Raw genomic sequence first — 24,324 nt, forward strand, 5'->3', positions numbered from 1 at the left:
TTCCACGTGATACGATTTCACAGTAGGCTGCCTTGGAATAACAACCAGGCAAGTGGAAGTAGACTCAGAGCATCTTTTTCTAGCAAAGGGAGATGCTGACTGTTCCCTTTAGGATGTGACCTTAGAAAAGGAGAGACTGAAGCCAGGTAAGAGGAACAAAGCATTGGATTCCTCAGTCCTCAAACCAGACTTGAAGCTGGCACAGTCCTCCCTGCTGTGTGGCCTTTACAAATGCATGTTTTGAGACATGGTCTCAGGCTGTCCCTGTGGGCTGGCAGGGCCCACTGGAGGCTGCTGTGGTAGGGACTAGGTGTCCCCCAGCTTCTAAACCTCTGCTCGGCTTCCCCCAGGAACCCCTCATCTGTGTGTGAAGGCATGTTTTGATGGGTTTCAGGGTTTGCTTGTAAATGAGCAGGCCCACTGCTGTCTGTGGCTATTGTTCTGTTTACTGCTGTTAACTCCTGTGTCTCTCTAGGCCAGGCCAGCTGTTTCTCAGCATCTGTGTGGGTTTGGGAACCAGAACAGAGTATGAGGGGAAAAAGCTGAAGTCACACAGCAAGCCCGGAAACTTTGGGTTTGGGAAACTTTGGGGTGCCTATTCCAGGTATCACTGTCATTTGGGGTTGTTAGCTCCTTGTTGCTTAGCCAGTGGTATGGGTATGCCCCTGGAGCATAAGGGTTCCCCTTACCTGCTAGGGGAATGAAGAAGAAGAAGGATTTGCAGCAAATGCAGACAGCTTCCCAGAAGGGAAGGTGTTGAGAGCTATCAATTGTTTTCTTTAAATATTTTTAACAGTACCCATTCCTGTTGTTCCCAAATCATGTGTCAAGCTATGATTCACCTTAAAGTGTGATCACTCTAAGCATAATAACCCTGGGTTTCCTTCTGTTTCCTTTGGATGGCCCCAGGCTGACAGCTTTAAGAGATTGAATGCAAGTGTGAACTGTGTGGTACCTCTGATGTGACATGGGTCATGAACATGCTGGGGCTAAGCCCTGACCCTTGTGTTTTGTGAAATACTGTGTCGTCTTCTCGCTTCCTGCTTTCACCCTTTGTAAACTCACCTCATGGAAGATTCATCAAGAGTGGAAGGTAAGGAAGAAATGAGGCTATGAACCTCTTCTGCTAGTCTTGGAAGTGGACGTTATATGTAGGGCAGAAGAGGTTATGTATGACATTGAATGTAGGTTCAGTGATAGCTGGTTGGATGCTGTATTGAATAGGTGAATTAGAATAATAATGGCTAATAAGAAAAATGTTGAAAGAGCTAAATAGTGAAGATTACACTGGTCTCAAGCGGCACACCACCTTGAGCAGTTCTGGTACTCTCCAGGGGACCAGATTGACCTCTTGCACATACCACAGAGCTACCGTTTTGGTGGTAAAGATGATTTGCAGATGTATTTTCTACTCTCCTGCTTCCTTACCACCCCAGTACTGCAAAGGTAGCTGTTACAGACCTAGAGCATCCCTTCTGTCTCTGTTCAGTTTTTATACCGTGGCAGATATTTATCCTTAGGCAGGAAGTGATGGGGTTAGCCCCTGCTGAGCTGTCAGATTAACAGGAGGTATTCAGGAGAAATCTGCTTTACGCAGGAGTAGCTGTGAGAGGGAATGGAGGCAGAGAAAGGAAGGATGATTCAGGCCAGGCTCAGCTGCAGATACGGGGCTAAACAAAAGGGGAAAGACAGGAAAGCACAGGGTGGTAAGAAATATTCATGCCCCTTTAAACTTAGGAAGTTAAACTCTTTATTTCTCTCTTGATCTGCCAGTAGTCAGACTATGAGGAAATTAATGCTAAGTAAGAGGTTTAGAAAGATAGGCCTTGCTTGCTTTAGTATTGACAGTGTCCATAACCTCTGTAGCAGTTAAATTGCAGTCTAAGCACAACTTTCTCTTCCTCTATCTTTGTTGCTTTTTTTTTTAAAAAAAAAAAAAAAATGAGCCAAACAAAAACTGGTAAAGTTGTGAGCAGAACCCCATGATTGGGAATAGTTTTAGTAACAGCAACCACACAGAGAACATGTTTTAAAGGGTGAAGTAGGGCGGCTGCAGCATCGTCTGTTGTTGCCACGTGCATGCTCATGCTGGCAGATGGTTCCTTTGGCTCTAGCTCAGAGGGAGGACTTGAAATCTCTGGGCATAGAGTTTGGTAAAGGGGAGTAAAAAATATTGGAGTAGCAGAAACAAAGTGAGGGCCAAAGTGGGGCAGTAGTTTTCTGATATGTGAAGCTGGCCTGAGGATGCAGTTTCAAATGTTGCCCTTGAATAGAAAGAAGTTGTGAAGAAGAGCAGAAAAAAGCCTCCTGTTGATAGTGGTACAACAGCCAGGGGCTGGGTGTTCCTGTGCTGTGCTTGCCCTGTTCCTGGGGGCTTCGGGATGCAGGTCCTGCTTGTACCTGACCTGGGTAAACAATGGGACCCACAAAATTGGGGACAGATGGTGTTTTTTATCCTTTTAAACATACATTAGGTATGTAGTGCACAAACCCTTCCCAGCTGATAAATTCATATTCTTCAAAATAGTCTTCAAAATAGCTCCCTTATTTAGGGTGTGGGGTCCTACTGAGCTGTTTTCTTGTGGATGCCGAGTGCCTGCTATGGCTGTCCTGTTCAGGCTGGCTTGTGTAGCTGAGCAGCTTGGGAAATGGGAGTACTTCATGCTGATGCTGATCTGTGTAATGCTTGTGGGTTCCCCTCATCTAGTTCATCTGGATGGACCATGGACGTGGCAGCAGAACTGGGAAAGTGGAGGGGCCATCTGTAGTGGAGGGAGGGTGCAGTGGCAATGTCTGTGGAACCATGGCTTGAATGTGAGTTCTTGTTTTTTAAGGTTTTGTTGACCTGAACAAAAAACTGAACCAAATCCAAACCCTGTTACATGCTTTGAATAAGTTTGACAAGAAAACTGGTGTTCTCTGGGAAGGACTGCTGGCCCTTGGGAGGGGTGTGTGTTTTATTTTCCAGTAATCTGGCTGGAAGTCGCAGAACCCATAAGCAGATGCTTTTTTAATCTTTCTTATTCATAAAAAAATTCTTCACCAGAACTAAGCTGGACAATTTTACCTGAAGGTGAATTGGAACTATGCTGAAAAGGCAACCATTCGGCTTCTTGTTATGAATTTACTCTGTAATTAATATAAAAGCACCTCCCCAGGCCTAAAGTGACAGCCAGGTTTGATGCAGAAAAGTGTTGAGTCTTGTCATGGCTGCTAGGTTCAACCTCTCAGGTTTCTAAGGTGGGTATTATCAGGCTGTCACCATCTTCCCAGGATATTCAACTTGCTTGTCCCCTCTTTCCAGGAACAACAAGGCCAGCGCTTTTGGCAGACCAGAGCTTTGGAGATGGCTTGTGTGAAATGAGAATCTCGTTTCCCCTGTTAATTCCACTAGAGATGGTTGAAACCTTCTCCTTCGAGATGTACATCTAGCAATGTGGAACTTGGAGGAAGGCTTGCAGATGGCACAAGAAAGATCCTGATGGTGATTTGGGAATGTTTAATGTAGCCTGTAGGGCTAGAGTGCTCTCTGCTGTTGCGTTGCATCTCAGAATAGTTGCAAAGAAGGAGTTGGCTGAGGTTTCAATCCAGCTCTGGACAGTATGTTACTCTGCATGCTACTCTGGACAGTAGTCTAGCACAAAAAGAGGTATAGGAACTTAAAAGGCAAATTTTGTGGTGCAAAACCAAACGACTGTTTAGATGTCAGACAGCTGCATTCCTTTCATACTAGGCCCTGAGCAAGAGAAAAGAAGAAAATGACCATATCATTGTTTGGAGTATGGAAGCTGTTCACCTCCTCACCTTTCACCACAGCTGTATCTCTTTAAAGACAGCTTGGAGCTACTTTTAAGGTGATAATGATACTTTTCTGAACCCTCCTTTACTTTTCTCCTCTTCCTTCATGTCTAAGGGGCCTGCTTGCCACTCATAGGTCATTGTGAAAGCAGACTTTAACTTAGAGCTTCCTTCATCCTGAAATGAGTGTACTTGCTCTTGAGGAGGTGGAGTGAGTTATTTTGGCCACTTCAATTTTCATTCAGTTGACTTCCCACTTACTATAGGATGTGGAAAGAAAGATGGTTCTGTCCTGAGAAGTCAGGGAAAACATTTTGAGGATGTTGAAAGCTGCTGGATGCGGTATTGGAGAGTCCAATATTGACATTTCCTTCCTGGTTGTAAAAGTGGAATTTCCAGTAGTCTCTACAGGAACTGTTTATGTAAAGGCTGTATTAAGAGTTTTGAAACAAGCATGCATTTTGGCTATGACCTCATTATTGCTTTTTTTTTTTTTTTTAAGGCAATATCTTGAGGCTATCTTGGGAGGAATTGCAATGATGAGATCAGCAGATAAGGAGTTGAATGAAGGCTTGGAGCTCTCTCCCTCTGTCTAGTCCCAGAGCCCTGGCCTGATTGTTGTTTGTATAATACCATTTTTAATTCCCCTCTATGTTTTCGGTTGATTTGAGTATTCTTTGCTTTCTTGTAAAAGCTGCCATAGAGGATTTTTGTTCTGTGTTAATGATCTGCTCTGTATTGCTTTAAAGGTAGAAGAATAATCCCTGCATGGGGAAGGCTTGCAAAAGCACTTTAGAAAGAATGTCGTGGCATAGATGCACACAGACTATTATTATAAGCATAAAGATTTTTAACTGATCTGTGCAGTATAAAGCTGACAGTTTTGTACAACATTTGACTGAGTCATCCACTGAGCAAGCTTAGAGACCGGACTACTCACTGCGAGTATCTAATATCTAATTTCCCTTGTGTATGTACTTTCATCAGGCCTGGAATTCTAGTCTTATCTGGACCTGTTCAGAACTGCAATCCCCCTCCTGCCCCCAGTCTAGTATGATACAGTTTAAAAAAAATTTTTTTTTAAATCATTATTACTAGGGTTTTATAACAGTCTCCATGTACAACTTTGATTACTAAACTGAATCTTAAATAACTTTTTTTTGAAGTGAAGGAAGAATTTTATCTCTGCCATCTAAGCCTTAAACAGTGACAGTTTGGAACATAAGATAACTCTAAGGCTCTGGTCACTTTTGCTGAAGTCCTGTAGAGAGAACGGTATTAAGGTAAATATATCTCATGCGAGGGTTCCAAATTATTTTTTTAAATTATCTTTGGGAGAAAATTGAATCTTCAAAACAATGGCTGTAAATGAAAAAGAGAATTTCCAATTCTATTTGCTCTGGAAGCAGGGGAAGCCCAAAGCATTATGCCATTCAAGGCTGTTCCTGCTATTCCTAGTCAGTGAAGTGCACAGTGATGCACTTGCTTGAGTAAGAATAAGTCCATTCTGATAGCTCTAAGTATAGTTTATAGTGAAGATTTAAGTTTGAAGCATCAGAAAAGGGAAAGAAATGCCACGTGACACATCAGTGTGTCCTATTAATCTGTGGATCTAAAGGAATGTGTATTCTAAAAGTTACAGTTTCTTCGTACTATGATACCTTACCATTTTGAAGGAAATCTAAACTTAACTTTTTAATTTTTTTCCCATAAAGCAGGAAAGATGATGTTTCATTTCCAAAGTACAGTCAAAAGTCTTTTTCCCCCACAAAGTGTTAAATGTTGCATCCTGTGGCTTAGTTTTTGAACCATATGGGATTTAAAGGTATCGTAGGATTATGTTGTTCTCTATGAAAACAGCAAAACTAGACTCACATTCTAAAGTGGAAGCTGGAACTTTTTGGTAATCACAAGACTGAGAACTGATCACAAGCTCCCCAGATGAAATCACAAGATTTGCAGTGCAGCAAGGGGACGCTTTTCCCTTCTTTCAGCAGGATTCAAATATTTTATCTGTGTTCATATGAGATAAAGGACTTCCCCGAATGTAGCATAGCCTTCTATGATTCATAGTCCATGATGTAAAGATCCCAATTTGTCGTAATGTCTGGAGGGGAAGAAACAAATAACTGAGTGAATCTTCCTTATGGTGGTGGTCCCCTAAAATCAAAGGCAATGCCCAAAACAATGGAGTTGTGCCAGCCATGAGCTCCACATACCAGTCTTCTCCTTTCATGTTTGTCTGCAATGCTTAATATTGACATAGACTTTTCACATCATCCTTGGCACTTATATTAATAAACTGATGTGTAATAAATGCTTTGTATGGCTTATAAACTATAAAGCTCAGGGTCAGGCTTAATAATAATACAACAACCCAAGGACATGTTTAAATATTACTGGTAATAGTGTTCCTGTGAGAAATCCAAATAAGTGTATGACACTGATATTTTGATGGATGCAGTTTAGAAGTGAAAGGTGCTATGACTCCTGATGTACTGAGGTGCAAGTCCCTACAGTCTCTTGATGCCATTCTGCTTCCCCAGTAACGGTGCTGCCTGACTAATCAACAGATGTGGGAAGAAATTGGGCTTAAAGAAGCTCTGAACAGGGACAATTGTATCACTCATCAGGCAGGTCATGTTTAAGCCACTCTTGTTTTCTGTATTGAAAATGTTAAATGTATGTCACATAGTGGGAAGCTAATCTTGTTTCCTTAAACAGTATTTCTCAACAGAAAATAGCACTATATAAAAGAAACTTGCCTTTTGTGTTTTAAATGGGAGTGAGTGGGAAGCTGTGTTGTGGAATTTCATTGTTTTCTTTCTAAATATAATTTCTCATTTTGTTCTAAACATCCCCTCCCCTGAGAAAAGTATTTCTAGAGAAATAAGATCTCTCTCCATTCAGCATTATGATATTACTGCTGCAATGAGTTTTGAAATTTTCCTTTTGAGGGGGGGGGGAAGATTCTTTTGTTTAAAAAAAAAAATTGCTTTTTTTTTGCTCTGGATCCAGAAGCTGGTTTAGGTCATTTGTAATGGACAACTCTTTCACACAAATCAATTTAAAGACCCTGTTTCTCATTGGAAAACATCTGGGAGAAGAGGAAGAGGCAGCTTGCTTTAATTATGGGATGAGCAAGGTTTTCATGAAATATAAAATTCCTTTATTAAAAATAAAATGAACCAGAAAAATACTAATGGAACCAATTGATTAAAATAGTTTAGAAATGGAATTTTAACATCTAGAAAACTGTTCACAATTATTAGAGATGCAAAAACGTACACATTCTTCCCAGTACACAGTTTTGGACAGATGCCATGTGGTATTAAGAGCAAGCAGATACAGAAATCCATTCCTAGGGGACATCTGAGTCTGTTCAACAGGCACTAGTGCCTGTGTTTATATATGGCTTTCTAAATATTGTGTAAGCTATAATAAAATAAATGGCTGGGAAGAGAACACAATTGTGTGTTTGACTGTAGCTATTGAAAGTAAGGGTATTCTGCGGGGTTTGCCCTCTTAAATATTTTTTTCCTCATTGCCCATGATCAAGTCACTTTCTTGTATATCCATGTTCAGGAATTCTGTGTATCGTACTGTGACCTGCTAGGTATACGGAGACTATCCACTTTGTTATAAAGTTTAACACTTCAGACTTCTCTCAGTTTGTATATTAGCATGTGATTCTTACTGAAATTCCTCCCCAAATAAGTAGATGGTTATTAAACAGTGACAATGGAGTCTGACTTTCTGAACTTTTTTTTCCACCGGTTTCAGTGGTATTAAATGAAAGATTTAAGGCATGTTGAGATGGATGTCTATAAAAAAAAAAAAATACAGAAAGTGGGGGAGAAGGTACAGTCCATCATGAATACCTGTATATACCAGTTCAATTCCACAAGTTCTGTCTCTCTGGTGAGAAAGCACCATTCAGCATGCCAGCCTACAAGCAGCTGGACATCTTGGCTTGTGGTGTGGCTGTTCTCTAGTTAGAGGGAAACAAATGTGAATTCATTACAAAGCAAGAACCATTAGGAATTTATTTGAATAATAGGAGAAATCAGTCCAGCTGACAAAGTGCTAAAAAGCTTTTGGACAACTTGAAAACTGGAAGCCATAGCAATTGATGAGTCAACTACTGTGGTCACAGTTGACCAAAGAAACGAGGAGCCTTAACAATAACGAGACAGGTTGTTCTCGATACAAGTGGGCATAGTTCCCTCAACTGTGATTTTTGCCTGTTTAGCCTAGTCATTAGTGTGACACAATGGCTCAGTTATTCAGTTCTTGCTTGGTTTTACGGTTTCCAGTTGCTCTCTGCTACTGAGAGTTCCTTGGGTCCTGTTCACGTGGGTGTATGTGTGTATAAATTTGACCTACAAAGGCAAATCACTTGCCAATAAATCTACACCTGGATTCAGTCTGGAAGATGCTGACGTACAAGAACTCTCTGGTTCAGACTTTAATGAAGCTGGTGTAGTAGCAAGGATCAAAATGATGACTGTGCTTGTGGTACTTCTGAGATCATAGCATTAGGCTGGCTGCTAACAATCCTGTTAAGTCATTTGCTCCTTGAAGACTGAAGAGAAGGAGTCGCTGCCCTTCGTACACATCCGAATTGAAGACTCTGGTCACATTACAGGAAAAAGAAAGCTGGACCCCTTCCAATTTTTGGAAAAAAAAAAAAAAGGCTTATGAATCAAATGTTTATGTTCAGTCTTGTTTTCAATGGGCAACAGTTTGAACCAGTTCTTTGTTTACTGGAAAATATTTGTGTGCTTTCAGAGGCCACTGAGTCAGAGAGCCATACGGAGCAACTGAAACTACAAGCAAATATTTTCCTCTTTCTTGCAGCTAAGTGCCTAATAAATCCCCATAAACATGAGCTGTGCTAAATGAGACAGCATAAATAGGCTTTATTAAGCCCAGACTTAATTTATTCCAAAGCCACTTTGGCAACATCTGGCAGCGAGGAACAGCCTTAAAGTGAAAAAGTTGCTAGTGCTGATGTTGCAGCCACAGCTGTGTAAATGTGCCTCAGTGTGAATGTGAGCTGTGCTAATGGTCTCAGGTGGGACAACAGGGCTTGCTTCAGGGGTAGGAGATTCAGGAGCTGCACTGAGCAGCAGATCACGTCTTTGAGCCAGAGGAAAAGTTAGAGGTTGCTGCTGCAGGTTATCCGTCTCCTTCTGCAGCTGCTGGGACTAAGGAGTGGTAGAGGGCTTGGTGCTTCTGCCACTTGTTTCCTCCACACATCAAAACTGGCAGTCTGCCTGTGCTCCCTGCTGCTCTGGCATAGATGGGGTTCCCTTCTTTGTCAGATCTGGATGCCTTCTGTTTCCATTTGAGCAGCTTAGCAAGTCCAGACTGGGAGCTGATGATGGGAAAGGAGGAACGTGAAGATGCGTAGGAGGAGGGGAGTAGTTGGCAGCTTCTGCAGGGACAGAGGTATGGAGAGGAGAGATGAATCTCCTGCAGCATAGGTCCCGTATGCATAAGAAGCTTGAAGCCTTGAGGTAATGGGGAAAAACTGAAGGAATAAAGCAAGAGAGAGACTGACTATAAATCTGATTCTTATGAAGGTTTCCCAGAATGCTTCCTCAGCTGACATTCCCTTAGGCTCCAATCACCCCCTCCAGAATTCGTTACACCACGTGAGAAAATGAAATAGATGACCTCTCTCGTTCTTGGAGAGGCAAACTGAATGATGCTGTTGCTGCTGAGAAACTGTTTGTTGGCTCTGAGAACTGGACTCTGACTTTAGACATTCTTGATTCAGACAGCAGCAGCTATCTCGTATAGATCTGCCTTAGCACTTGACAGGACGGTCAGAATCCGATCATGACACTGTACCAGGATGGGTGATGCTAAGGAATGGGGATTGTCATCTTTCCTCCTTCCACCATTGCTTTTTGCACTCCATCTGGTACACTCATAGAGCGTGGCCCCTTTCCCTTGCTTCATTGGGATCCAAAGCTGTGCCCAGGTTTTTTTTATAGCCCATGTTTGTGAATCCAGACAAAGACTGATTAGTGGAGTGTGAGGGGAGGGAACTTGGCAAGTCTTTCACTTTTGCTCTTGAAAGAAGATCAGAGAAAGACAGATAACTACTTCATTTCATTCAGGGCTTTGACACTCAGTAGTCTGGGGCCTAGCACAATATTTACTGGATAACAATAAAAGATGTCAGGAAGTTCTCATATATTGTGCCCAAAACCTTCTCATCTTTCTGTATGCTTTCCATTTGTCCATCTTGACTAAATTGTCTTCACCCAGACACTGAAGCATATGTCCAAGTTGATAAAAACAATCGTCATTGCTGAGGTCTTTGCTGAAGCTTTCTGCGTGGAAGAAAAGTTCCCTCTTCTTTCTCAGAAAGGTGTTTCCTACAGCTCAGAGTCAAGGCACACTGAAAATGCATGCATTTCTGCACACATTTCCAAGCAAAATATTATTAAATCCGTGGAACTTCTTTACGTCAGTTGGCATTTTTGTCACAATTACAGAATGTACTTTTAGACTGGCTGAGATGTGCACACAAGAATAAATAAAAAAACAACAAAACCAAAAACGTGCTCTTTAGTATGCAGACATGTAGGGAAAGAGTGTGGTAATGAATTTGGCTCTGTTTGTTGAGCTGGGGCCAAATTCTGATCTCAGTTACGCTGGCCTCAGCTGAGTTGCTCCAGATTTTCACCAGTCTGACTGAAGCCAAATTCTGTTATTTTGTCCTTCAGCATCTGACTGTTGGTATTAATAGTTTGGGGATGGAGGAGAGAAGTGCAAAAGTTTGCTCGAGTCCTGTCCTAAACACATACTCTGAGGGTACTTTAGAAGTGAACCGTGCATGTTTTCAGTCACTGGTTACCTGGTGTGGCAGGTGAGGTGTTCCAAGGTTTTTTTACATACTCTGTTATCTGCATAGATATCACCTTTTGTGCAGAGAAGCACAAAAAGCTGGCTCCAACATAAGTGTATCCATATCAGCTGAGTCCCATGCAAGCTGTTAAAGCTTTTCCCGAGCAGTCGGTTAGTTGCCTTATTATAGAGCACAGACGAGCACATCGCTGGGCAGTGTATGCTTGGGTATATTTAATAGCTTTAATCTCCCTAGACGTGTGCAGCTCCTAGTTCTTTTGAATTGTTGTCTTCCAAGTACAATATTTATCTGAAAAAATATCAAATGCAGTGAATGAGTCTAGCTCTTATTATGACTTTTTAAGGTACAGAATCTTTGATATCCGATATGTAGGTTTATATATATGCATTATATATTGTTTATGAGAGCAGTGGCTGAGCTGTTAGTCCAGAGTGGGTATTACCTCTGTTATTTTGCATGGGTACTGTACTTACACAAGGTAGCAGGAGAAAAATCACTGAAATCCGTAGGTGTACCTCTAGGTAAAGCATGATAGAATTTTTCTCGGAGATGGGAACTCAATCATCTGTACAGTTATATTATAGGTATTGTCCCTGGCATGCTGTTGGCCATCTAACGCTCTTGCAAATGATTCTTTGGTCTCTTAGCTCTCCTTGGCATCAGTCTGCAGAGGTGTGACCGGTCTGTTGAAACGAGTGAGTTAACGGTAGGGCTGGGGGAGGCTCCCGTGCCGGTAGTTCTCATTGCTAAAGAGCAGGCCCCTACGTGGGAAGAAAATCAGACCTTGTACTTTTAATATCCTCCATCTCTGCTTATGCTAGTAAATTAATCAAGAACACCTCTGGTCCAGTCAGTGATATTTCAGTGTAAAACCAGTGTAGCATTAATAATCATAATTCCTGTGAGATGTGTTGTGTCCTTAAATTCCTTATTCAAAATTAAAGTTACTCAGCAAAAAGAGACTGGGAGGGAGGAAGCATTGCACATACTGTACACATATTCTAAAACCATTTACATTTTCTATACACCTTAATTTTCGGGAGGAGGAGGAGATGAGAATTGGACAAAGTTGAAGACTGAAGTATGGACTAGAGGTTGGGGATGTTAATTAGAGGATTCGGCTGAGGGGAAGGGGAGGGGATGCAAATGAAATAGGTTGAAGAGGGCATTAACGCAACAGAAGAGTTGTCCATTTATATAGAAATAGGAGGAAAGAGGCTTAAATACTTGAGCTTGCCAAATCTAGCACTTCATGGTGGGCAAAGGGCAAGATTGAACTTCCAAAACCGTGGAAGAAAAAGGATGTTACATGCAGCGGTGTAAGTGTAGGAAGGATGACTCCAACTCTGAAATTGGGCTGAGTTCCAAATGCCAAGGATGGTGGCAATGTGGTCAGCTTTGGCAGAACTGGACAGTGGATTGGGCTCAAGGAAATGGCTAGGAGTTCAGTCTACTCCTCTGATTCCACCTTGTGTGGAAAAAGTTGACAGTGGAACTGGGAAGGGAAACAAATGCAGGGCACAGTGGAGGAGAGTGACTTTTTGAATAATGTTTTGGTTTGAAACAAAGCGTGTGGCAGTGTTTCTAGGAGTTCTCTTCACTCTAGGTTTATGTGAAGATTGCCAGAAGATGAAGACGTAAATCAGTGTCATGGATTGTCATGGGTACTCTTGCTACTTTCAGCGTATTTTTTAAATTATGGGCAACACAAAGATGTGCTGACCAGCCCTTTTGTCAAACATCCATCTGTAGAATGTGTGTATCCTGACATTAGGAAGGTTATCTTCAGTACTTCCATTTGGTGTTACGTATACGTTACTGTAACTGTTCTTGTGAAATGGAGCATATGCTTTACTGGAAATATTTGAGAGCATTACAAAGCAAAGAAATGTATCGTGAGAGTAATCGTGCTGTGGGCATGTGGTACAACTCTGTGCACCCCAGCAGGTTTGTCTAAATCCATAGCAACTTAGGTAACCTGGGCCGTAGTTTGCCCTTGAGCGTGTGAAGAATTGGAACATAATGTCTGAGAAATTGTTTAAGGGATTGGTTATTCATAATACATCTAAAGAAAGAAGTACAGCACTGTATGTCACTGAAACCTTTCTCTCCTTCACTTTCACACCACAAATGTAAAACTAGGCGCAGTCTTCTAGTATTTGTCCTCGTAAAAAGTTTTTAAACATAGGAATTAAAGGGATAATGTCAACAGGCAATAGTGTGCAAAAAGCAAACTGCAAAGAGGCATAATGTTACTTGTTAAATGAATTTATTTACTTAAAAGGCTCGTCATTACATAACAAATGCCTGATGATAAATCTGATATATACAGAACTGAACCTTTGCTCAAAGGGAGCAGTACTAACTGAAGTCTGTTGGTGTAAAAGTGGTGTAAGAGAAATATCCCCAGTCTCTTTCCACTTATATTGCGCTACTACTAACTTGTGTCCCCCCCCCCCCCCCCCCCCCGAGTCTTCATTTTCCTTATTGTAGTCTATTCACTTCCATATGGTGTTTTTTTCTACTTGGCAAGCACTGCTGTTGGCTTTGATAGAGTCATCAGCTGTAAGAAAAGTTAGAGATGATACATCTGCAGGGCTTTTCATCTTCCCAAGCAGTCTGAGGACTGAACGGAGGGGACTTAAGGGCTGAAAGTCGGAGTTCCCGTCGCCTGAGCAAAATCGCTGTCATGGCACTGAGATGTGGGCACCAGGCAGCGCGCTCACCCTGCCCTATCAGCGGGTCATACAGGCTAAAGTAATGCTATCCAAAAGAATACCGCTACAATCCCGGTGGCTTGCTCAGCTTAAGACTTCTGTTCAGTGGTTCAGGGCAGGTGACTGAGGCACAGACCTGGCTCCCTGTTTTGAGAGAAGCTGGGAGATGTGATTCAATGTGAGGGATTCTGATTTCTGATGGGGAGCTGCATCACCTCTGGATCCAGTTTGGCAAACTTGCATCTCATCCAGGCCCCTTCCTTATGCCTGTGGTGGTCAGCCACATCACCAGGGCCTTTGGCGCAGTGGGGAGACACATAGGGGCTGTCGGGTGTAGCAGACCCAGTGCTACGGGACCCCACGTTCAGCGCTGTCCCTGATACTTGGCCAGAACTGGCACGTTTGCTTCCCTCCCTGCAGGGCTGTGGGTTGCTGGGTCCTGACCTGGTCTTCTAGAGGCAGGTGAGACTTGGCTGCAGTGAGGGTGCCCACTACAGATCCTAGTAGGGATGACAGCAAAATTGCAAGCATTTGATAGGCATCAGTGTAGATACCTGTGTACCTAGGGCTGTATTTGTAGAATGGGCTCAATTCCAGCATATTCTCATTGATTTTAGGGTATCAGGGTAAAGATACAGTTTGTGTTCCTTTCACGTTAGCTGCCCCTTTGTCACTCTTGTGTTGCTTCAGGTGAGCTCAGGCTCCATCTGTGGTGTCAGAAGACAGCTACATTGCTCGTCTGGTTTCTGTAGACCCATTATTTACTTTGGCTGCTTGTATAATCTACAGGACTGGTAACAAGTTCTGATTGCAGTTGCCCTGGAATAGACCTGGCATGGTTCTGGTGGAGCAGTTGTTGTCCTGCCTCAGCCATTCAAGTCAAGAAAGGTCCCTTCATCTGTAAGCAAGTATCAAACCAAAGGCAGAAGAATGTGGGGAACTGTTTTTTTTTTAGAGGGAGGTCAGCCAGTGGAGTGGAAAATTCACGTGCAAAGATGGGATTTCTTATAACAAAGCTAGGGTATGGTGTTTAATTTATAAAGATCTCCAGATTAAGCTCAGACTAGAGCAGCATCTCCTTGTCTACGCTAATAAAACTTGCACAGTTTTCCAAAGGAATCTTGTAATCCACATCCTGAACGCAAGCTTGCATTGCTTTAGATGCAAACATCAACTGCTGCACTATTTCACTGGTGTAAATGAAACCAGAATTAAATCAGGTGCTTGGGAACGCTGCCTGCAAAAGGTAAAGAGTTTGAGCATCTTTCAGCCTTCCCTTCCCTTCCCTTCCCTTCCCTTCCCTTCCCTTCCCTTCCCTTCCCTTCCCTTCCCTTCCCTTCCCTTCCCTTCCCTTCCCTTCCCTTCCCTTCCCTTCCCTTCCCTTCCCTTCCCTTCCCTTCCCTTCCCTTCCCTTCCCTTCCCTTCCCTTCCCTTCCCTTCCCTTCCCTTCCCTTCCCTTCCCTTCCCTTCCCTTCCCTTCCCTTCCCTTCCCTTCCCTTCCCTTCCCTTCCCTTCCCTTCCCTTCCCTTCCCTTCCCTTCCCTTCCCTTCCCTTCCCTTCCCTTCCCTTCCCTTCCCTTCCCTTCCCTTCCCTTCCCTTCCCTTCCCTTCCCTTCCCTTCCCTTCCCTTCCCTTCCCTTCCCTTCCCTTCCCTTCCCCCTACGTTAAACAGCTGTGATTGTGTTCACATTCCAGGTTCTTAGATCAAGAGAATCTTTACTTTGGGATCGTGGATACACATGAAAGTGCATGAAAATCATGTTGATCTTCCCTATCCAAAATAAACAGTGGTTTATTTTTCCATGATGCTCACCCTGCCTTGTTCCTGAATGTATATACTTCCATAGCAGGTCATCAGGCTCCAGGTAGGGAGCTGGCAAGTCCCCAAAGTGCAAAGACAGAGTGTCCTCTGTCCTTTAATGCTGCCTTCACCAGCATAGCAGAGTTGTAGTAATTTCATTCTTGTTTTGAGAACACTGTTTATGCCATTTGTCTTGGAAATAAAGTACTAGCTTCAGAAGGGGAGGGTTTTGTCCCCATCTTATCTATAGCTGGTATCATGTAGCCTAGCAGGATTTCTGTTGTATCATGCTGGGCTGTAGCACCTGAAACAGGGCTTGAAGTTCTGGTTCTGTTACCCCACTTGCAGAGCTCTGTCTGCTCCATGACTTTTGAACTTTATCTCTGACTGCTGCTCCTTCTTCTCCCTTTTACTGGTCTTGCTTATTTAAATTAAAAACACCTTAGGGCATGGATGGCCTCTTGCTCTGGAAGAAATCCTGTTACATAAATAATAAAACTGTATTTCATTTGATGCTGGAGCCTGGATTTTACCCTGCATGTCTATACAGTGCTTAACGAAATGAGACCTTGATCTCTGCTGGAGCCTGAAGGTGCTACTGAAATCATAACAACAAAGGAGATGAAATAAAAGCACGGGAAAGCAATTTCCTTTTGTATTTATTTTGTGCTGGGTGCCCATCTGTTTCTGCTGTGTTCTAGATCTCTTACCCTTCTGCACAGTATTTCCTCTTGAGCTCTTTCCAAGGCGCTGATTTTAGCTTTTACTGTGCCAACCTAAACGTGGAGATGAGTGAACTCATTACTGGGTTACACCTCTCTAACTGAGTCTGCTTCTGCAAGCCATTATCCACAGGGTACCAGCTCAGGCTGATGGCAGTAAGAGTGTTAGCCTGTGACATCCAGTGCCTGGAGGAACTGGAACTGATTCTGCCACATAACGTGATCGTTCCCATCAGATACTAGGTGCTATACCAAGGGCATGCTATCGAGGCTTTCATTGGGTTGGGAAGATGAATAGTGAAGCCTTTTCTTTCTGCTGCTCTTCTTTTCATGCGTTTCCAAAACCATTCTGTTTTTGTGAGAGAGATTCCTTACATTAAGGGTTTAATTTTCAAGAGTACCTCATTGCATCCTCAGTCTGAGCTGAGTCTTGGGGTTTAAGTATAGTTCCTATAAAAAACAGGCTTTGAGTTTGTTTAATATAACTCTAATGCTAAGAAAGAATTGGAAGTCTTGGGCAGTTCCACATAACTGACAGATCACGATGACATCAGTGGTGATGTATTTTGCAGCCTCTGCAGTTGAATCAGAAGTTTCCTTTCTTAGGTTCTTTCTGGAAGCAGTGCATTAGGGGGTTTTGCAGCAATGTACGTACTGGAAGAGGCAGGTTCTCTAGGTGCTGGCATTGGGGGACATCTCTAACTGGGTAGCCTTATAAATAAATGGTGCTTTCTTTGGCATCCCTTGCAATGGAAAGTGCGGTGCACAGGGTGTTCCTGCTCTGCCTGAGCCACGTTCCTCCAAATGTCCTCTCGCTGCAGTAGCTGATGCAAGGCACTTCTGCCAAGTGTGCCTGTTCTCCAGAGCATCTCACACACTCATTTTCTTTGGCTTTAGCTGGAAGTTGCTCTTGAGCTACCATCGTGCTGACTCGTACAGACAAACAGTCATGGCGCTAGTATCCAAAAGGAAATAGAAAAAAGCACTCTCGGAGAGCATGAAAGGGCAGAACCAGCCTAGCTGTTGGGATTCTGGCTGTTCCACTCCTCTTGTTTGTTAATTGGTGCCCAGATTAGTAACAGGAGCTTTGGGGCTGTGACTTCAATCTCTGACGTGGCTTTTTTAATGTTCTTCTGACTGCTCCAGCAGGCTTTCCTAGTGATTCCCTTTCATTCATTGGGGTTTTCACTAGAAATACCTTTTTGCAGCATTGGGGTGTCTTTCAAATGTTGCTTTCAGCATATGCCTTTTTTACAAGTAAATATTTATAGTTAGTCTTAACAGGGATACGTTTCACCTCTATCTAATTTTTTCATGTCTGCACCAAGTTAGTCAATCGACACTTTGAAGATTTAATTCAGTTGCTGGTTGGCTGGGATGCTAATTTAACATCAAACAGGTTTTTATGAAACCATTCCAACCGTTCCCAGTGTTAAAACGATCGTGTTTGATAGAATACTGACAACAGGTGTCCTGTTTTTGCCAGCAGTGATGTTAGACTGGCTGCCAACACGTAGTGTTTGCCAGCATACCACAAGTCTTATGCTGGGCTATTTTAAAACTGTATTCTGTAGAAGAGCTGGGAAGCTTTAACGTACCTACTAAAGTGTAATGGAAACGACACATGACTAGAATATGCAAAGCTGTAAAGCATGGTTGATATAGCCTGTGTTGTATGTAACATGCTACTGATTTGTAGGGCGAAAGCCTAATACGCCCACCCTTTTAGAACAAGTTGGTCAAGGTAGGTACTCCACCCAGAGCTATGCTTTACCAGATGCTTCAGAGCAAGGTGTAAAATCCTGTTAAATAATTACAGGTATCATTACCTAGAGAATTTTTCCTCTGAATTCCTGGTGGTTAAAGTTTGGCTTGTGTCCTGGAGCCTGAGGGTGGTTCTCTCATACCCTACTTAGTGTAACTGGAGATACTTTCTCATCTGTGGAACTGTTGAATCCTTCTCTCAGTCCTCTGATGTGCTTCATTATATCTCGTACTACTTGTTTTACTTTTGTCTTGTACTTTGTACTGGGAGTGCAGGAAGGTGGCATCTCGCTGGTTGGAGGGAAGGGGATATATTTTGTCAAGGCAAAAGAGGTGTCTGCCATTTCTTCTTACCCATGTTCTTGATTTGTCTTGTCCTTCTATAATGACAGAAGGAAAGTAGGAGTGACCACGTGGAAATTTGCCCTAGTATAAGAATTAGCCAAAAGCTGCCACCATGAGCGTTTGCATTGTAGAGCTGATTTTAAAAGCCGTATTTAGATACTTAATGGGTTTCAGAGGATCACCTTTTCGAAGGAGAAGGCATTAATTGTATGGATGCCTGCAGGAAAAGCACTGAAAAAGCTGGGGAGTAGATACATCAATGTGCCATGCATTCTGTTTTCTGTAATCTTTTTAGCAATGACTTACTTCCATAGAAAAGAAGAAACTTGAAAACACTGCAGATTTCCTTGTTGGCCTAGAGGGTAGGCCAGAATGAGGGTATAAAAGGAATTATCAACCAGAACAGGTGTATTTCACAACTTCAGTGTATAATTGCTTTAATGTATTTCTACAGCAGGTCTTATCAGCTGTGACTGGAGATTTTCACATGCTGTATAGAGCAACGCTTATCAAACTGTCACCTTGCCTGTTCTCCCCGACTCCCTGTGTCCTACAGCGCATACCACAGTGAGTACAAATAAAGCAATGCCTCCTTGTTGGTGGAAGAGGCAAAGAGCTATGAAGACTGCAATCCAGTTCATTCTATAGTTCAGTGAGACAAAATGTAACTTATTAATGAGCCTTCTTTGTCAGAATCACAGATTTTTCTGGAAGGTTTGAAGTCTTATACTTCTGGTTTGGAACTTGCATCGGTAGAGCAAAGGAGAATCTCAGTGTTTTATCCAGAGAACTTGAAAAATGCAGCATTTGTGTTCTTAAGCAGTTTTTATAGGTCAGATTTTCATTAATGCCATTAAGATGTCTAATCTCGTTTCAGCTGAGCATTCCTGTTGCAAAGTGTAATAATGCCAGAGGATTAGCCAAGCTGGGGTTAGCATTGCAGCCTACAGGCATTAACTTCTTCAGTGCCAATGGCATCAACAGCAGTAGGAGCTGTATCAGCGTGTGCCTTTGCTGGTGTGAGCTCATCTAATGCCACAGTGTGTGCAGAGCTCTCCACTGGTTCGTAAACACCGCTGTGCTGCTTCACAGAGAACATGAATGCTAAACCTGGGAAGATACATCTTTCTATTTATTTCTGACCCCTAGCTAGGTGACTTATGGTGTAGATAGCTTTAGGCTATTCCTAGAACGACTTCTCAGCATGTGAGTTTTGTGTGTGTTTGTAGCAAATAGACGTTGTGCTATAAATTAGCTTCAGAAACGACAAAGTAAATTGTTCATTCATCCCTACGCAGCCACACTGCTTGTCCACTTAGGAGTCTTTAAAAAAAACTGTGTGCATGCTTTAAGTTTTCAAGTAGCTCAAATAATAATTGCGCTGTGGGTTACTGTTAGAATTAGAATGACAGAGGCTAATTAAAAAGAATGCTATTGCCTTTTAGGAAGAAAAACAAGTTTAATTGGTAACATCCCAGACATGTTCTGCCAGAGTCTTCCTCTCATCTTTTCCTAACTGGTTTTGATTAATGTAATTTTAACAATAATTTCTCTGTGTAACTTGGCTTCTAAGATTCTTTCTGCCAAATTGCATTATTGTTCCCCACTTGATGGAACTGTTTACGAGTGTGTCATCTTCAGAATACTGTTGCGGGAAAGCACTGTACTGTTGCTACTACTTAATGTTCTTTCTTACTAGCTAGCTGATAATAAAAATTAAGAAAAACAAGGTAAGGAGCAAGAGCCATCTCTTCTGTGCATCTAGAAGTGTTTATCCAGTTGTTGTTCCAGTTATTGGAAGCAATTAGTTACACAGTACGTACCCAGAATAACTATGCACTCTACGATTTCTTCAGTATAAACCGTTAGTTTAAAGCAAAACCTTGCAATCAAGTAGCAAGCTGGATACAGGCATGTGTTGGTATTACACCAGGAGTTTACTTCCATTTTTCCACTCCCATTCATTAGCTGCTTTGTTCTGAACCTGTAGCCCACCCTGATCTGTTCCAGGAGCTAAGTTCCTCTGGTTCATCCTTCCCTTGGTCCCTTATTTCCTGGGAACTATCTTGAGATATGGATACGTAGCACCTAGAAAACAGTTGATCTGTTTTATTTGTTTGTTTTCTAAAAGGTTTATTTGCAGTGCAGATTATCAGCTACCATCATATTTTCATTTCTATACGGTTTATAGGGAGATAAGAAAATGGAGTGGTGGTGTTTGGGGGTACTGTGTTTTGACTTGTAGAGTGAGAAGGGTCTCACCCATGCTCTAGAACCTGCAGATCTTACACTATATCCTATAGGCTCTGTTTTGTTCCCACTCAGCTTCAGGAGTGTGTCATGAATGGACTATGGCTAAACCACTCTTTTTTTTTTTTTGGTCTTAATTCACCAGAACATCATCTTCAGCTGAGTCTAACTTGCTGTTGGGAAATGAATGAATGAATGACCTTGGTTCAGTGAAGTTGTGTGATATAGATGCTGTCTCTATATGTAAGGTGGGAAAACCCCGAATGTTGTGTAAACCTTCAGCAGCTTGTCATAGATGTCTGTGCTCATTGTATGCAACGTGATGGGGTTTTGAGGGGAGGGGAAACAGCTGTCTCTTTCTTCTGGCTTCCAAAACTCCCACCAAAGTTTAGGTGGGACGTGGGCCCCTGCTAAGCTGGACATCAGGTCTTGCAGTGCTTGGGGCCAGCCCATCAAATGCATTGGCCAGCACCCATGCACAGAGGGTATGACTTCTTGGCACCTCAGCTGGACACAACTCAAGTGTGCAAGGCCCCACTCTGTGTCTCTTGTCCATGGTGGTGGCCTTTAGCCATGTAGCTCCTGCTATGTGACGTCCTGAAAACAACGTGATGTAAAAGCCTCTGGTTGGCCTGTGCCCTGCAGTAGTCATTGCAAGAGAAACTGAGAAAGGTGACAGTGGTGTTCTGCTTACTGACTGAAAGCACGGAAATGTTTGCTGGTTAGACGCAGTGCTTTGCAGGAGGTGTCTGTCAGACATCACAGGGCGCAGGTGAGCTCGTGTGCTGTGTGCTGAGGGAGCTCAAAGAGGTCTTCAGGCAGTGGGGTGCTTCCTGGAGCTGCCACAAAAGCCAGAGGATCTCAGCTGCTGTGTTGTCCTTCAGTGAGACTGCGCTGTGCTTTTCCTTCACAGCTGGCGACTCTTTGAGAAGGGCCCAGGTAGGGCCAAAGATTACCGTTATGCCTGGCTTTTTAGTTATGGGGTCAAATCAGAAGTTGTTCTTGGGGCTTTCTCACCCTTGAGCATCCAGCAGGAGCTGGGCTTCAAGCCTCTGAATATTGGTTCTGAAACCTCTTGGATGAAGCGTGTGTATCTCTGTGCATCTCGAGGGAGCCAACTTCTTGTTCTGAAGCCCGCCTCGGCAGAGGGAAGGTCTGTGTTTCCAGTAATGAACCAGCATAGCTCCAAATGAGTCCCTTGTGTAACTGACAGATAGGTGCAGAGCAGAGCTTGATTCAGCCTCTGAAAAGAAATAACAAAACTTTTAAAAAAAAAAAATCTTGAAGGCCCAACCATTTCAAACCCCAAATAAAATACTGATTAACAGTAAGCCTGCTCATATATATAACTCCGTATGACAGCTGGAGCAGAACTTCTTTTCCTAGTAGAGTCATTTTTTGCCTCAGCCTAATTCCCTTACCATTGGAGATTAACCTTCTGAGGACAGTGCGTGCGTTTCAGTATTACCTCTGTTGGCAGCCTTTGAGGTAATGTTAGCACTTTCCTAATCCGAGTTCAGAACTGAACCAAGCCCATAGATCCAAACTCTTCTGAACTTGGGGAGGGAGGGGAGGGCAGGAAGGAATCACAAGCAAATACAGAGTTTTCTGGCTCTTGGTTAGCACTAAAGATTACTGGGAACAAAATTATGCTTTCACTTACGGAAATATTATTTATATTCAGTTTTGGGCCCGCTTTGATATTGCATAACTCCCCAGGTTTCAGTGGGGCTCCACCAGCTGGGAATTTGGCATGTTTTACCTTATAGTGTGTTGTTTTTAATTTTCTTCCTTATGGTTCAGAGCAGTTTGAGCAGGGCATGAGAAGATTTGGGGCACGTGGGCTCTGTTCCTGGCAGCATGGTGGGAGCGTGCACATCTGGACACTACTCAGAGCTTGCATCTTCCCTGTCCGTACAATTTCCCTGTATAGCTCATGTCAGGATGTGGAGGGAGTGGGGTGGTTGTAGTGGTAAGAATTATTGCCGTGTTACTACCATGAGGTAGTTGCCTCGCTCTCTTGAGATCATTGTATGGGTGCACAAGTAGAAAGGGGTGTGTATGTGTGTGTTGCTGAATGTGCATGGGAATGGTGGAGTCCATTGCCTGGTAAAGGTTTCTGGGGAGAAAGTAATGATTTTTTTGCAAATGATTTTGTGCCCATGTCTCCAGCTTTTTAATCATTCTCGTTCTCCTACCATCCAGTATCACGTAGGGCCTTCTCTAAGAGACCTTCTTCCATGTATTTCAGCACTTCTCAGGACAATAGAGGTCAGGCTCTAAGAAAGACCTACAATGCAAACTTTCCCGGCTCACTGGGGATGTTTTTAGCTTCTCCTCCCCACGTCTCTAAAAACAGCCAAAAACAACACTGAGTCACTCCAAGCTTGCTCTTCCCCAAAGCATAAGCATGTTCCCCACCCACACCCAGAGATGTATTGCTGCAAGGAGCTGCAAGAAGGGGTGCGGGCTGGATGCTGAGCCCATTCCTGGTGGCCCTTGTGTATGGTTTTTGTAGCTGCACGTTGCGTGGTCCTCTCCAGCTGAGGCACAACATCTGCACAGGTGCTCCATTATGCACTGCAGCGGCCATGGATGGAAAAGGAAAGAGTTGTAAAGACTTGGTTTTTAAGATGATTTGGCTCATTTTTGTCTGGACTGAGGAGCGCTCATGAGCAGCCCTGCTGGCTGGGTGTTGTGAGCAGCTGTGGTACATTGAGGGCCACGTTACAGCCTGGGGAGGATGTTTTTAGAGTGCTCTGCTGAGCAGAACTGGGCTGTTTGTGAATTAGTTGCCTTCACGCAAGTATAGGTTTAGAAGAAAACTGAAAGAAACCTTCATGTCACTGAAAGCACAAGGCTGTTAGTCACAGATTTCTGAATGTTTACAGGCTCCATTCCCCTCACTCATGGTATTTATGAAGTGGCTCATAGGGACACAGTGGAAAAGTCTCATTCCCAGTTCATGTACATGGCATGGGACAACAAATGGGCTTGAAATGGTCCAGGGAGAAGGAGCAGGGTGGGATGTGCCCCAGCTGCCCTGTAGACAGCTTGGCTGAGGCCCCCTACCAGGGGATGCCTGCTGCTGAGGACACCTGTGTTTGCACCTATTCCTGCATGTCAGGGCATACCCCAGTTGCCCCCAGCCCCCTTAAAGTCCTGTAGTTCCTACCAAGTGGAGTCTCTGGGTGTCTCAGTTTGATTCAGTATTCAGTGGCACGTGATTTATGAGCTGTGCTCTCTGATTTATGATCTGTATGGCTGGCAAAGAAAGCAGGATCAGGCACTTGGCTGTTGTACAAACAGAGATGACACATAATATCCAAAGTAGAAGAACACAGAAAAGATAAAATTACACAGATTGTTGAAATACTGTCCTCAGCTGTGTTGCTCATGTTGGATGAGTAAAGCAAGAATAAGGGTTGTTGGGTTTTGTGAGAGTTGTTTTAAATCAGTTTTTTTTTCCTGTTTGTGCTTTGTTCAGTCCAGCCAGCAATGCTGGACTGTGTAGTGTAATTTGCAATTCTGGATTTGGGTATTAACATAGAACTGTCCTTTGGGTTTCTACCAACCGATGGAATTGCTTTATATTTTCCTTTCCCAAGCTCCAAATAAAACTTGCTTTTCTGACACACCAAAAAGCTTGTGCTTCTGACTTACTGGATGTTTTATTAGTTTCTTAACATTTTCCTGAATGTGTATTTGAAGAATTGCCTTTTTCATTCAGTACTTGTTAAACCTCAGCAGCGGAGATTCAGCCATGGGCTACGTGAGAGGAGCTACACCGGGGAGGAAAACTACAGAGTCAGGGTGTGTGCAGCCCTGTCCTGTGACAGCAGTACAAATTCAAAGTGATTTCACTGAAGCTTGTGTTGTAATTGAGAGTAGAACTCAACCTCTTTAATTTCAAAGTGAATAGCAAGCGGTTATAATCAATATCCTCCTGGACAGAGTTCAATCACATTTGATCAGCTGCTGAGCAGTGTGGCAATCACTGTTCTTTGTTTAATCTTTTCATTGAATAACAAGTTCCTCTTCG

At 43.1% G+C, this 24,324-nt stretch overlaps 1 long non-coding RNA gene across 1 annotated transcript in view; it reads left to right on the forward strand.

Moving 5' to 3' along the window:
• The window catches only part of LOC136791594 (uncharacterized), a 116,708-nt gene that overhangs the window by 39,193 nt on the left and 53,191 nt on the right, over positions 1-24,324 (forward strand). The window contains exon 6 of the long non-coding RNA XR_010833898.1: positions 18,487-18,599. This is a non-coding gene — a long non-coding RNA (uncharacterized lncRNA). The remainder of the gene's footprint in view (positions 1-18,486; positions 18,600-24,324) is intronic.

This window comes from Anser cygnoides, chromosome 10 (genome assembly GCF_040182565.1).
Source record: "Anser cygnoides isolate HZ-2024a breed goose chromosome 10, Taihu_goose_T2T_genome, whole genome shotgun sequence".
Classification (NCBI taxonomy): Eukaryota; Metazoa; Chordata; class Aves; order Anseriformes; family Anatidae; genus Anser; species Anser cygnoides.